Here is a 14,133-nt window from a genome sequence, read left to right on the forward strand (position 1 = left end):
ACCATAATGCAGGGATGCACCCTGTGACTCAAGTCCCACAACATGGACAACATAGAGTCACTGCCCCTACATTCGTCCATGCGTACAATATTGATTGATCATGGACATGACACGTCTGTGTGCAGGTGGTGTTTATTGTCCCTCTGCAATGTGAAGGGGAGATGCAGTTTCAAATGTGTTCCATGTACGCGCAATTCACATGCAGACTGCATGTCAATGTACATTGTGGCTGTTTATGTGGAGATGCCTATTTGATGCTGGATAATGGTCATTTGTTCTACGTCACGGATGTGGGGTTGTGCTTGTACATTGTAATCTCACAATTTTTTTACTCTGCTTTTATGGTGCCTTTTCCCGCATGACGGGAAGAATTGCATGCCTGTCGCTGGTTTTCAGCCATTTTTGTATTGTGATTGGCCTCATCTCAACTTTATTTGCGTTTGTGTTTCGCATTTTTGGTGCGTTGCGTTGACTTTATCCTGGACATTTGACGTGATATCGTGAGCCTAGCACATGATTCTGCCGTGTTGAGAATGCAACATTTACACAGCGTTATTTTCCCTCAATAGACTGTGATGTGGAGAGTTGTGTTAAGCTGGATTTGCGGTAATTATCACGCGTTCTTGAGAATATACCCCTGCCTTGCTCCCTTTCCTTGGATTTTCACCATTTGTCTAATTACTGCCCCAACAATCAATCAATCAATCAAAGCATTTGTATAGCGCGCTACTCACCCGGAGGGTCTCAAGGCTCAATAATACCTGCCATTTCTGGGTGACATTCCTTTTCTTCCCTGCTCTAACTAAAAGCAGTTTGCTCACTCATATCACATCAACCTTGTGGTAGTGGGCTACAGCAGAGCTCTAAAGAAAAGCCTCCATCTTCTCAGGTGCTAGACTCAGCCCCCAAAAATTACTTCTTTTGGTGGGATGAAACTCATTGCCAATGTAAATTGAAAACACTCTACTCAATGAGCTCAATGAACTGACAGGATATGGCACCTGGCTGAAACATGTTGCTAAGATAAAGTATGAAGGTATGTATATATTTAAAACGGCTGAACAGATAAGGTATTTAAATACCTAGGAAGTTAAATTGGTGCCTCAGTTTCTCAATAGGCTAGAGATATAAAGAGCTAACAATGTAGTGGAAGGTTTGTTATAAAGGAGACAAGCAATTGGAGGGGATTCATATTCCTAGCTACAGTAATTTCAGCTCCATTCTTGGCTTTGAAAGTCTAATGTACAGGATAGGTCCCTCTTCAAAAAAACAAAAATCTTGTTGAATGAAATTAAAGCATGCAGACACAATGTTAGTACTGATGTACTTTTGCTGATCTGTTTTTCCAGATCACTTATAGAGTAAGGCATAAGCTAAGGTTATCGTAGCACTCAACTTCCACCAGCTTCCCATGATGTGTCATGAACTGTCATCACTGGGGCTTAGTATTGAGTATTAAGCAAATGTAATAGCTTATTTTTGCCAGTTTCAGCAATCCAAAATGGTACCTCTATAGAGATCTAAAGAGATCAAGGAACATTTAAAAATTCAGTAGTAGCTATGTCTGCACAGGTATCCAGGACTAAGTCTGTACAAAACAAGTAGGTGGCATGCCATAGCAAGGGAGACCATCACACAAAGTCTTAACAAAGTTTGCCATGTGCCCACATTGACTAATTCTAATCATAGCTGTGCTTCCTGAAGATAATTCTGCAATGCTGTTGTAAGGAAAGTCACCTTTTTACTATGTTCATCCCGTTTATGATCCTGACATCTGTTTTGTGCCTAGAGAGACATCTCTGTATGGTAGGGGTGTGTGAAAATAGATGAAGTTTCAAAGAAATGACTCAAAATTACACATTATTATGCAAAATGCATCCCTGGTGCCTCATGGTAAAAAGGCCACCAGAGATGCATTTCAACAACAAAATAGCCTGAAACTACAATTTGCATGTGCAGCCTAAACAAAACACTAAAAAACAAAGTTTAAAGTAATGCTAGAGTTTTGTAAAATGCTGAGTAAAAATATAACCTAAACTCTAAAAACCACAGAAATTCACCAGTTATAGGTATCTTAAGTACCTGTAGCTCGAATCCCGAGGTAACTATAAACTGCACCCCTGCCATGTACAGGATTCTCATAAATAATGTAATTAAAAATGTTGCAGTGATACTACCAATGATGCCAACACATATGATGAGTGATGTAACATGTAATTAGCAGTGTATTGTCTCTTGAGCCCCCTTTTTAACTGGGCCAAGAGGCAAGGTCCCAATGGTCTGGCACCTATCTATCCCTTCTGTTTTCCCAAAGTAATTTTAGAAGTTTTTGCTTTCCTGGATGGATGGGAGGGACACATTTTATTTGAGGGGGGAATTAGTCTAAGCCACTAAAGTGTATAAGGCCAAGAGTTGCTATACTCTTTTAAACAAACCTGGAGCAGACGTGAACTCAATGCCCCTCTACTCCTGCCTACTTTTCAATACCTCATTTGTCGGCACCAACAAACTAGAAGGGAGAGCCGAGCCAAGGATTTGGCTTACTTTTCTCACATGTCTTTCATGAGGTAAGCCATGAAAACATTTGGCATTTACATCATACTACAAAAATAATGTCAAAATATGATACATTCTCTTCAGAATTTAAAGAAAGTGTACGTTTTTAGCACGTGAAAGTGGTTCACAGAAGTTTATAAAACATGATAGCAGTTAAACAATACCTTACTTTCATTAACGACTCATCCCCCCATGGCAATGACGTTATTGAACTAAAAAAGCAAGTCAGTCATCATATAAAGCCTAAACATGGCCTAGATTTTTTATTATAGATGAAACAACATTATAGTTGCTTAAATCAAGCATAAGAGTGCTTGAACAGTGGCTGTACACTGCACATCCTGAGCTCAAGTATTTAACAGTACTTTCATATAAAGGTGACTCCATGACATAAAATGTTTGCTTAGGCTCACACACTTCGTACACGTAGCGAAGCTAGTATGGTTTCCAGGTTATCTGTGTTCATATTTTAAAATTCCGTCACCAGGGGCTGGATTAAAGTAAATGTGCATTTTCATTGTTTGCATTGGGCGCAAACAGAAAATGCACCCTATTACCATGAATGCGCTGCCCCCAGGGCAGCTGCGAACACGTGCTGCCTTGGGGCAGTGCATTCCTGTGAAATTTGGAGCAGCTGCTTCACAGCCGCTCTGAGTTTTCAGACTGCACTTTTTGAAGGGGATTAGAGATCCCCTTGCTGGTGGGTGGTCACAGGTACAGGTGAAGGTTGCAAAATACAATTGTACTAACAGAATGGGAGTCATTAAAGGTTGTAGGGTGAGGTCATTGCACCTAGGAGATGGTGGGGGGTTCATGAAAACACTACACATGGAATGCATCACTTTGGATGGTGCATTACATGAAATATAGCTGGGGGTGGCACAGGGTACAAGAGAGCCCACTCTCAAAGCAGTAAGAGAATTGTAAGCTAGAATTCATAGTAGAGGTGATGCAACTGGAAAACTGTTAGCCTGGTTAATTAAACCTGAGTTGAGTGGCTCACCAGTGATACAAATCAAGAAAATGTCTGGTCAGTCTCCATGCAAGTTGACAATAAAAGTGCTGTCTTAGAACAATACTCAGCTTATACAGGGAAATAGAGGAGATAGATGCAGATATAATTGAACCCTAGCTTGAAAGTGTCATACTAAGGACAACCCTGAATGGAACCCTGAGAGCATTGAATGCCCCTGTGAGGTAGGGCGAGATAAAGGAAGTCTTTCAAGAAATGGCCTGGGGCAAGACCCCAGATACAATTTTATCAGACTTGTGTGACAACATTAGTCCCACCGCTTGCTATAAAGTATGAAGCTGTGAAGGAACAGGAACAACCACCAAATACAACCAGATAGGCTTTAAAAGCCTCTTTGCTAAAACCAAACAAGTGCCCCCTGAACATGGCCTTTTAGAGGCTTTGTACGATATAAGATCCCGAATAAAGCACTATTGAAACAGCTATATGGTACCCTTACCTTCTCTTTGTAGTACATGGAGATCAAAATGGTTTCATCCTCACAAGAAAAATTCTGTTAAATAACAGGAGATTGTTTAGGCTGATGGATAGAGTTTGGTAGTAAATATATTGGAGTGCTATGGCAGTGTCAATTGACTTAAAAAAGTAATATATATGACACATGCTGGAGATACTCGATAGCCATTTTAAATCAGATGGGGGAGAGGACAAGAATGGTTGACATTGATGCCCTTATTTTTTTGGGGAACCATCTAGCAGAGTGTGAACCGGTAAGTGGTATGCAGTATGTGCAGAATGATGAGGGGGACAGGTAGCTTTGCCTTCTGTCTCCCATGTTCCTTGTCCTGGAACCCTTTGCAGAGATACTGATATGGGAGAGGAGTGAGAGTGATGTACATTTGATAGACAGAAAACACACAATATCACTGCTGACATGCTGCTTTTTTTGTATCACAGCACAATATTTTTGGAATGTTGACAATATATCAGCTTTAAAGGTGAACTGAGTGAAAACCTACACCTGTCCATCAACAAAGGAGGGAATGGACTCTTGACATTTAGCTGTAATGCACAACTTTATATGGGAGCAATGTGCACTCTGTTATATAGGAGTGAGAGTCTACCATTCAGAGAAAGTATTGAGTAATGGAAATCCTTGACACAACAATGTTGTCCTTTAAGGTGTGTGCACAATTGTAGAAGTATTTGGCTTTGTTAGCCATGGGCAGATTTTCCCAGGTAAAAATGTCTATTCTGCACTGGCTCTTTTTCCTTATTACTACCATCCCTTGTAGGTTTGTCAGGATTTTTTAAAAACTAGATGTTATTGTAAAGAACCTCACATGGGGCAGAGATGCACACAGGTTGGCTCTTAATAAAATACAATGAACGCTGAACGATGTCGAATCTCCAAGTTTGGACTGTACAGTGGAAAAGGGGAGGGACTGGTCATGGTTTCTACTCTTGCTTTAAGTGATCTGGATTGAACTGTAACAACAGAACTATCTGAACATATTTAATAGCCAGTGACTAATTTATATGTATGGTTGTATGTTATATTTATACTGCAAACTTCGCCTAAAGGCAGAAGATCACTGTATATGGTCTAAGGCAAGATAATAATAGGACAGGAAGTCATGTTACAGAAAGTAGCAATCAGCATGTGGTAAACTTCTCTCTTGCCTTGCTGGAGAACTACATTGCATAATTGAGCAAAATGTCATGATGCTAACTTACATGTGTGTTGCTGATGTTCTGGGTTTTTTGGACAAAATATTGAATTTTTAGTGTTGTGATATATAAATATTGTGTCAAAAATATTATTAGTACAGAAATATTGTAGCACAGAATATTGTTTCCAAGAATATTGATTTTTGTATATAATATGGTTTTAACCCCTTCGATGCTCATGACGGAACGGTTCCATCATGAGCGTTGGTTGGCCTGTGCTCATGACGGAACGGTTCCATCATGAGCGTTGGTTGGCCTGTGCTCATGACGGAACCGTTCCGTCATGAGCCAGTTGGCTCATTAGAACCTTCAGCACAGCGCGAGAATTCGCGCCGCGCTGAAGGTGTTAAATATTTTAGTTTTTTCAATATCTCTCACATGAAAATCACTTTAATTGCCATTAATACATATTAGTTAAAATATTAAGTTTCAGTGTTAGAATTGTTAGTACAATTTTTTAATAATATTTGTACTATAGTTAGACCTAGGTGGTAAACTCCTCTCATGGAGTTTGCGGAATTCGGGCTTGTCGTACTCTGCGACTCAGTGTGCAGTTCCCTGGATTCCACTTCTCGGGAGTGAGGGTGATTTTTTTACTGTTCACATGCTTGACATTTGTTTTGGCATTGGAGAGCAAGCGCAACAATATTCTCGGGCTGCTAGAGAGCATGTGCCAAACTTTGAGCCCGCTTGCACGGCTTCCTTGTGCAACAATGCCAATGTAATGCTGATAATGATTGTGAACGTATCACTCGAGGAGCATTTGTACTCATAAATGTACATAAAGAGGATTTATAACTGGATTATCTTCTCCAGCTGACAGTTTGAGTTGCTTTTTATTTTGAGAAGCCTTTATTAAACTTTTTTTTCCTACAGGATGGAGTGTCCCGAAGAGACTCCAACCTCCTGTTTCTGTCCAGCAGACTCCTCCCAGTGCTTTGTCAATCAGCTGCTCACTTTCCATTTGGATTTGGAGCTGGAAGGATCACTCTCTTTGCCTTCTGCATATATACAATTGGATTTAAGGACTTTGTACTTGACATTTCACAAGAAAGTGCAAAAACTCTTGTTTAAGGGGATTTATTGGGCATGCACTAGCATGTATTTGTACTTTTATTCAGATTTTCAAATGTATTGTGGTGGGTGACCTACAGTTTAAGTAGGAGCCTAATAACATTTTTGCATTACATTTTTCCTCTATTGTAAAGGAACAATGTTGCAAAGTTCAGGACATTTTCTCCATGTTTGTTAAATTTGCAATATTTAATTATTTTACTATATGGCCTAGTCTGCTAATGGGCCATCCAATCAGTAAGCTGAGGCCAATGGGTGCATGAATCAACTGTTTCTGTGGTATATGTTGTTTTAAAACACCATTTAGGGCTAGATTGGCATTGTATGACATTAAAAACTTTGGGGGGTTGTATTTCACATGTATTTATGTACAAAACGTGTACATTTATATATTTGATGCCTTGAGCGTATGTGTGTTTTAAAACTTTGATAGCTCAGTAAATTTTGTTTTTGGCATTGCTAAATTAATGGTGGTGTTTTCTACAGTGCTAATATTTGTCTTTGTTTCACATGCCATTTGACTAGGGTCCATTTTGTGGAGCCTGTGTCCATAGGCCTGAATGTGGTAGTTGTTCCCCACACCTTCTTGATTGCTGTTGTTGTTTGAACATGTGGCTGAAAGCCATTGTGTGCATCCAGCTAGTGTGCTTTTGCCATAGACTTGTATGTATTCTTTGTCACACATGCCTCCTTGCTTGCTTTTGTTTTTTGACCATGTGGCACTGGCGGGCAGTCATGTTGTACATCTAGACAGTGTGCTTGTGCCACAGGCTTGCATGTGTTCATTGTTCCCCATGCCTCCTTGCTTGCTGATGTAGTTTGAGCATAGGGCATGGGCTAGCAGCTACTTTGTGCAGCCAGCCAGTGTGCTTTTGCCATCAACTTGCATGGATGGATGTGATATCACTTTAATAATATGCTTGAGGATCATTGAAGTATATATGTATATTAAAAATATGATTTTGATGAACAGTGATTATATATCACATACATTTTTTTTTATTTTGCACCTCCTTGCATTATAACAGGTTTCTTATCCTCCTCCCATACAAAACCAGCAATTTTTGATCATTTTTGTATTTTATTTTTTAACCCTCATTTTTTTTACTTCCTTCATCTTTTAATTTTCTTCTTTATTTTAATTTGCAATTCAGCATTTTACTTTTTAAATGTATATTTATTTTTTATTTAAATTTAGATTTTTTTAAATAATTTGTTTTTAATATTTTATTTTTAATAATTTTAATGTATTTGTTATTATTCTTTTTTATGTTTTTCTTCATTTATTTTTTGATTTTGTTGGACATTTTTCCTCTGTTCATCCATCCACATATGTATCCATCCATCCACCATAAGCACAACAGCATTCAGTTTTTTTTAATATAATTTCATTTCCTCCTGAACACACTTGCTGTGGTGCATTGCAGACCTATCAGCATTGAACGGCAGCTTTCTGTGGTGCTTGATGTTGATGTCTGACTCCGCATTTCTACTCCTGTGAACAAACGTGCTCTAACCACGAGAGAGCGCCAGAGAGTCAGAGAGCTGACGGAGACGCCAGACAATACCGCACACCGCAACAGGCAGTAGTTAGCGGTTAGCGGAAAGCACGCCAGCCGGCAAGAATCGGGTTCACTACCGGCCGCCCCCACCAGCCGCCCCCACCGCCGCACAGCTCACCCCACCCGCGGTGGCAGGGACACTTGACCCGTGGCACCAGTAGACCCTGCACCCTAGACCCTGCACAGCCTAGGCGTACCAAGTGCCAAAGCGGACGCCGAGCTGCTGGGGACATGAGCAGGACGAGCGCAGCAGGGTGAGTGCCGGCAGAGTGCCGGGAGAGCTGAGGAGGTGCCGCGAGTAAAGTCAACGGAGACAACGGAGCCTGACAGCCGGCAGATCGAGCCGAAGCCACAACTCCACCCCTGACCCCCAAAACTCAAAAAAAGCCTCAAGCCTCCAGTTGCGGCCGCCCAGCACCTGCACCAGCACCAGGCAGCGCCAAGTGGCAGGCGTTTAAGAGGACGGTGGCAGCGAGGAGCAGTGGTGCAGGCATGAGGTAAGAGGCAGAAGGCAGGGGCAGGGGGGGTAGCAGGGAGCTAGGGGGAGCCAGGGGGAACCAGCAGCGCAGGACTGGCGACCTCCTCACCACCTCATCACCCCACCCTGCTCGGGTTACAGCCCCACACAGAGCTATAGTCCCACAGAATGTAACAGGAAATAACGCAGCATCTGTGGACTACTGCTCACATTATCAGATCTCCCTCCGACCTGCAGACCCTAGGCGAGACTCTAACCTAAGCCTAAATCAGTGTCAACCGGAGCCTGCCATAGAGTCATAGAGCCTGCCACAGACACTGAAGGGGCCCATACTGACCTCTATCCTCTGCCACCACCACCGGCAGAGTAGCCATTGGTGCCACAAATCTCTACTCCCCACTTGCCCTAACCCTATCCACAAGGCGCAAAGTGGGGCAAAGGGTAAAGGGCAAAGTGACATAACACAGGGACCAAGGTGTGGTGATAGCAAGAAGGCTAGCAGAGGGGTGTTAAGCGACACAACACGAGGCAACGTGGCTACCAAAGGCAACAAGGCAACAAGTGGAAAACAGGGAAGGCTTAGAAGGGACCAGACACTAAATCCAGCAGACCCCAGGACGCCAGGAAAATCAAATTTAAAAAGGAAAGAAAAGAAAGCAAAGAAAGCAAAGGAGATGCAGGATGAGGTCAGGGAGGATAAGGGACAACACAGAACATAATGCACCCCCGAACCTCATGAGAAAGCCCAGGCAGACAAAAAAGAAGCTAAAGAAGGACCTGATGGACACGAGCGATGCAAGCTGGGAGAGCAGGGGGGACAGGGAGGAAAAAAAAGGAGACGAGGAGCCCTCTCAGTTGTCTCCCTTGCTCCCGGGACTCGCCAGCCCGGGAGGTTCGGAGGCACAAGGACACCGACACAACGAAACTAGTAGTAAACCATCTGTTCAACCCAAAATCTACACAAAATTCGCATTTATTAAAGATCCCAGCATGCTCCTCTATTTGAACAACAATGTCAATAAACCTAACCTACCAAGCCCACTCAACCCAACCAAAACACACAGGACAACCCTCATGGAGCAGGGTCCAGAAAGCGCAGCATCAGAGGCGATATATACCCAGAATTCACAGAAAGGGGCCTCACCGGGATCCCCAGAATCAACCCCGGGATCCCAGGAAAGCCAAATGGAACTAGAACAAGCACCAGAGAACAGAAGAAAATCAGAGAGGGGGAGCCAAGAAGCCACCATAATGGAAGATGAGAGTACTAACCAAAAAAACGAAGACAAGGAGGACCCAATGGTGGGCTCAACGGAGAACTCGGAGAACCCGGGGATTCGAACTGTAAACCACGAAGCAACAGGAATCAAGGAGGGCTACAACACAAACCACACAACCCCCAGAAGTCCAGCAAGTTCAAGAGATAACTATAACGGGAAGGAGGCAGAGAAATGCGACCCTCCAGCACTCCAGCCGAGTCCCCAGGGCCGAAAAGGACCCCGTGAGGCTCGTCGCGGACAAGATATGATGGCAGACCAGGCAATAAATAGGGGGCCAGTGGAAGAACCCTCCTGGGCCAGGACAAACAAAGCCCAAACGACAAAAACTCAAGAGGGACAAAAAGAATCATCACCCCCCAAGTACACATGGAAATTGGAAATGAGGGCACAAGCGACCCCTGATCCTGGCAACAAGCACGGTCCGAGCACAGCAGAGGTTGCCGACAAGGCCTGGCAAGCAAAGGGCAAATCCATACAGGAGCAACGGGACTATGGTGGTAGTCCTCTGCACACCACAGATCCGGAACAACTCGAAGAAATGAATCCAAAAAGGGCGGTTGAAGAGCCAGTACTACAACACCTAGGCACAAAAACTCGGACTCAACCAGACATGTCTTCACCGCCTAGCATAGGTCCCACAATCCCCATGCTGCTTGACCTGAACACCTCGTACTTCACTCCGGAAGAATGGGTAGAACTGGCAGCATCTAACCCAGAGGAACCGGAACAGGGAAAGCAAAGAAACGGCTCCTGCGACAGCCCGGAAAAAGAAAGGACCAAGAAGAACGCAGACATCTGGGCATCTCTCTTGCAGACAATGCAACTATCAGTAAATGCCATCCAGTACCAATCTGACAAGATGGATCTGCAACTTTCTGTCCTCAACACCCTGGCCACATACGTGGCAAATATTGACGGTAAACTAGCAGACCTGAACGATCTGATAAAAAGGGCACAAGCTGAGACACAGCTTACAGCATCTAACTGCTCCTGTATCACCATAGTGGATAAACTAGCAACACTACCAACAGCACTGGGAAACCTCCTATCTGATTTCAGGACGGTAGTCAAAAACAGCCATCCTCTCAGGCAAACCGAGGAGAAACAACTAAACACAACTACCGGGCAAGATGATCCTCAACCAACACAGCATAAGCCCCCAAAGACTCCAACCAACTCGCCCCCAAAGACTCCCTCTAATTCACACCCGACAAGGGACAAAATAACTCAAATGAAGACACTGATCATCAGTAGCTACCAAACTGGTCGAGTGCAAAACCCCGCAGCATCCACATCAGACTCAGATAAAAGTAATCCAAAAGGGGAAGCAACCTCCCACCAACAATCCCAAGGAAAAGTCAGAAGAAAACAGAAAAGAAAGGGAAGAAACCAAAGGAAACTGACAGGGTGTATAGCCTGGGGCAAGGCCCACAACAGTGATCAAACAGCGACCAACTCCTTACAAACAAGTGCAACCAGAGAAAAGGAAGAAATAAACCCCACGACCGCCAACAGGGAAAATACGAGCCCAGTGGACAAATCTGGTATCGGCCCTACCCCACCTAGTGGCTCAACCACCAGCCCCGTGCCTAAAACCCAGAAAGACACGCGGAGTATGCCAGAAAGGGGCAATAACATAGGGCCCGTGGAGAACAACGTGGGGCATAACCAACAAAAAACTTCAGACCCATCTGACAGTGACACTCAAGAAAGCACAAAACAAAATACGGCGCATCTTGCCAATAACAGCCCTGAAAATCGGGCTGAAATGCAAATCATAGGAAGTCCCAAGTTGATTATAACGACAAGACTAAATCTCTCAGGCCGCAACCTGCGAGAAAGTATCATAAAGACTGACCAACTCAAAAAAACTGTTCCAAAGGCAACCTTTATCCCAGGGGAATCCAAACCCGCCGACGAAGAAAACACCAAGGCAAGAGAGAAGGGGCCAGACGGTTCAACAACGATAGTAATATTCCACCCTAAATACCACTCCAGAGGTCCAATGGACTTCTAAAACAGGGGAAACATCTTGCGGCTATTAAAAACAATAGAGACCCTTAAAACCATTACATCAGCAGACTTGGAATCCGTTGAATTTATCGAATCTCAGAGCCATCCTGGGGCAGAGTCGACAAAAACCACATGGACCACAGGAGAATTCCCTGAAAGAATACTAAAAGAAAAGGAAAGATTTGGCTCTTGGGGCATAGAACTTCAAACTTTCTCGCCCACAAGATACCCGGAGCCCTTCTTATACGACAGCTTCCAAAATAAGTCCAAGGAGCCGACTCTCAAAGGAACTGTCTTAAGAGGAGCCAGAAGCAAAACGCCAGAGAGACAACTGCACCTGAATCTGGAAGAAACAAGATCACTGACTAACGACAAGAGGGCTTCACCCAATTGGAACTGGCTCGCAAAGTCTCTAAATGCGAAAGAGACAAGCCAATGACAAACAAAAACAAAAAGAGCCAACAAACCTAATACCCTAAGCATATGTTCATGGAACATCAACGGCACCGGGGACAAGTTCACAGACATTGACTTAGGCAATCACCTGACAAAATTCGACATCATCGCCATACAAGAAACTTGGACCGAATCACCTCCAATTCTGCCAGGGTATACACTGAACTTCTTACCGCCCACCCAGAGCTCGCTTTTCGGCCACAAGAAAGGAGGCCTTGCTACTTACAGTGCATTAACAGCGATATTAAAAGTAGACCAGCTAAATTACAACTTATCTGCCCCAAACGCAATGTTAGCTCTACGACTGTCACCCCGCGTGCAAGACCCAAACGAGGATATAATCCTTATAAACCTCTATCTGCACCCCAGGGAGAAAATGAAGGGAGCTCGACAACTGAAGGAAGAACTTGTGAAATTGGTGAAGGCTGAGCTCACGAATAACATCATTATCTCAGGGGATTTTAACCTAAATTTGCTGAGCGAAGCAGCCACGGGCACTAAATATGATGAGGACCCATTCGCCTGGGAATCTAATCGGCAAGACCGCACCGCAGGGGGCAGAAGTACAAAAACTACAAGGACCCTGCTGGCTACACTAGAGGAGCTAGGACTTAGGGCACTTAACGGAAGATTTCCAGGGGATCAACCGCAGTCAGCAACATTTCACAGTACCCAGGCAAGCTCCACCATAGACTTTACTTTTGTATCCCGTAGTCTATACCATAGAGTTGTAGACTTTAGAATTGGTCTTACTGACTGTAGTGACCACCTGCCTCAGGAAACAGTAATGCACATATCAGCGACACTAAAGCCTCCCAACTCGAACAACGTAGGTACAGACTTTACATCAAATGAAAGACGGGTACAATGTAAAGTCTCCAACCCAGAACAACTACTAGAGCAAGCGATACGCTCTCTCAACGAAGCTCAACGCATTACGCACAACCCGATAACAAGCTGGGAAGTGTTTGTAAAACAAATGAGAGACACCGCGCAGAGAAAAGAGCTTGAAACACGAACAAGAAACTGCTGTAACAAGACACAGAAAAGATGCAACAACTTTCGAAACAGCAGCAGGCTAAAAACACTTAAGACAATGATTAATCGGACTCTACGAAGAGCTACAACAGATCCGTCCCTCCTCCATCAGCTCAGACAGCTAAAAGGAGAGCGTAAGAAATTAATATGGCAGCAAAAAAGGGAAGAGGAAGAGGCTTTTTGGGGAAAACTCCTACATGACGCCAAAACAAATCGCAGTGCGCAGTTCTGGCAAAAGATCAATGCACAGATCAATGGAAAAAATCGAGGGATTGACTCACAGGTGACAGAGGATGACTGGATAATCTATTTCAGCACTCACTTTAGTGAGAATAAAGGAAGGGGGAAAGAAACAGGCGCTGACAATGGAAAGACGGACGAATACCCGTCTCCACACCAAGAACATTGGAGAACGAACGAAGCTGTAATAATCACGACGGAACAAATCATTAAAAGAATTACAAAAGGCAGAAGAGACGGAGCCCCCGGCCCTAATGGCATACCACCAATAATATTTAAGCAGGACCCAAAATATTGGGCAATTAATCTCAAACCAATGTTCGAAAAAATCTGGCAAACATCCACAATCCCACAATCTTGGAGGGGGGCAATTATATCCCCAATATACAAAAAAGGAGATAGAAAGGATACTAAAAGTTATCGGCTAATAGCCCTTCTAGACAACGAGGCCAAGTACTACGCAGGCCTCTTACTTCAGGAACTAACTCTATGGGTAGAAGAAACCTCAACAATCCCGTTTAACCAAACCGGCTTCAGGAAAAACATGGGGACATCTACCAATATCCTAGCCCTGTCATTACTGATCGACTCAGCGCAAGAAGGGAATTATCCCTTGTACCTGTGCTTCATAGACTATAGCGCTGCATTCGACCGGGTAGACCGAAACCTCCTGTGGAAAAAACTGAAAAGAATGAACATCCCAGACGATCTACTGAACCAGCTAATTCTCCT

The sequence above is a fragment of the Lissotriton vulgaris genome, chromosome 6, assembly GCF_964263255.1.
Source record: "Lissotriton vulgaris chromosome 6, aLisVul1.2, whole genome shotgun sequence".
NCBI classification, from domain to species: domain Eukaryota; kingdom Metazoa; phylum Chordata; class Amphibia; order Caudata; family Salamandridae; genus Lissotriton; species Lissotriton vulgaris.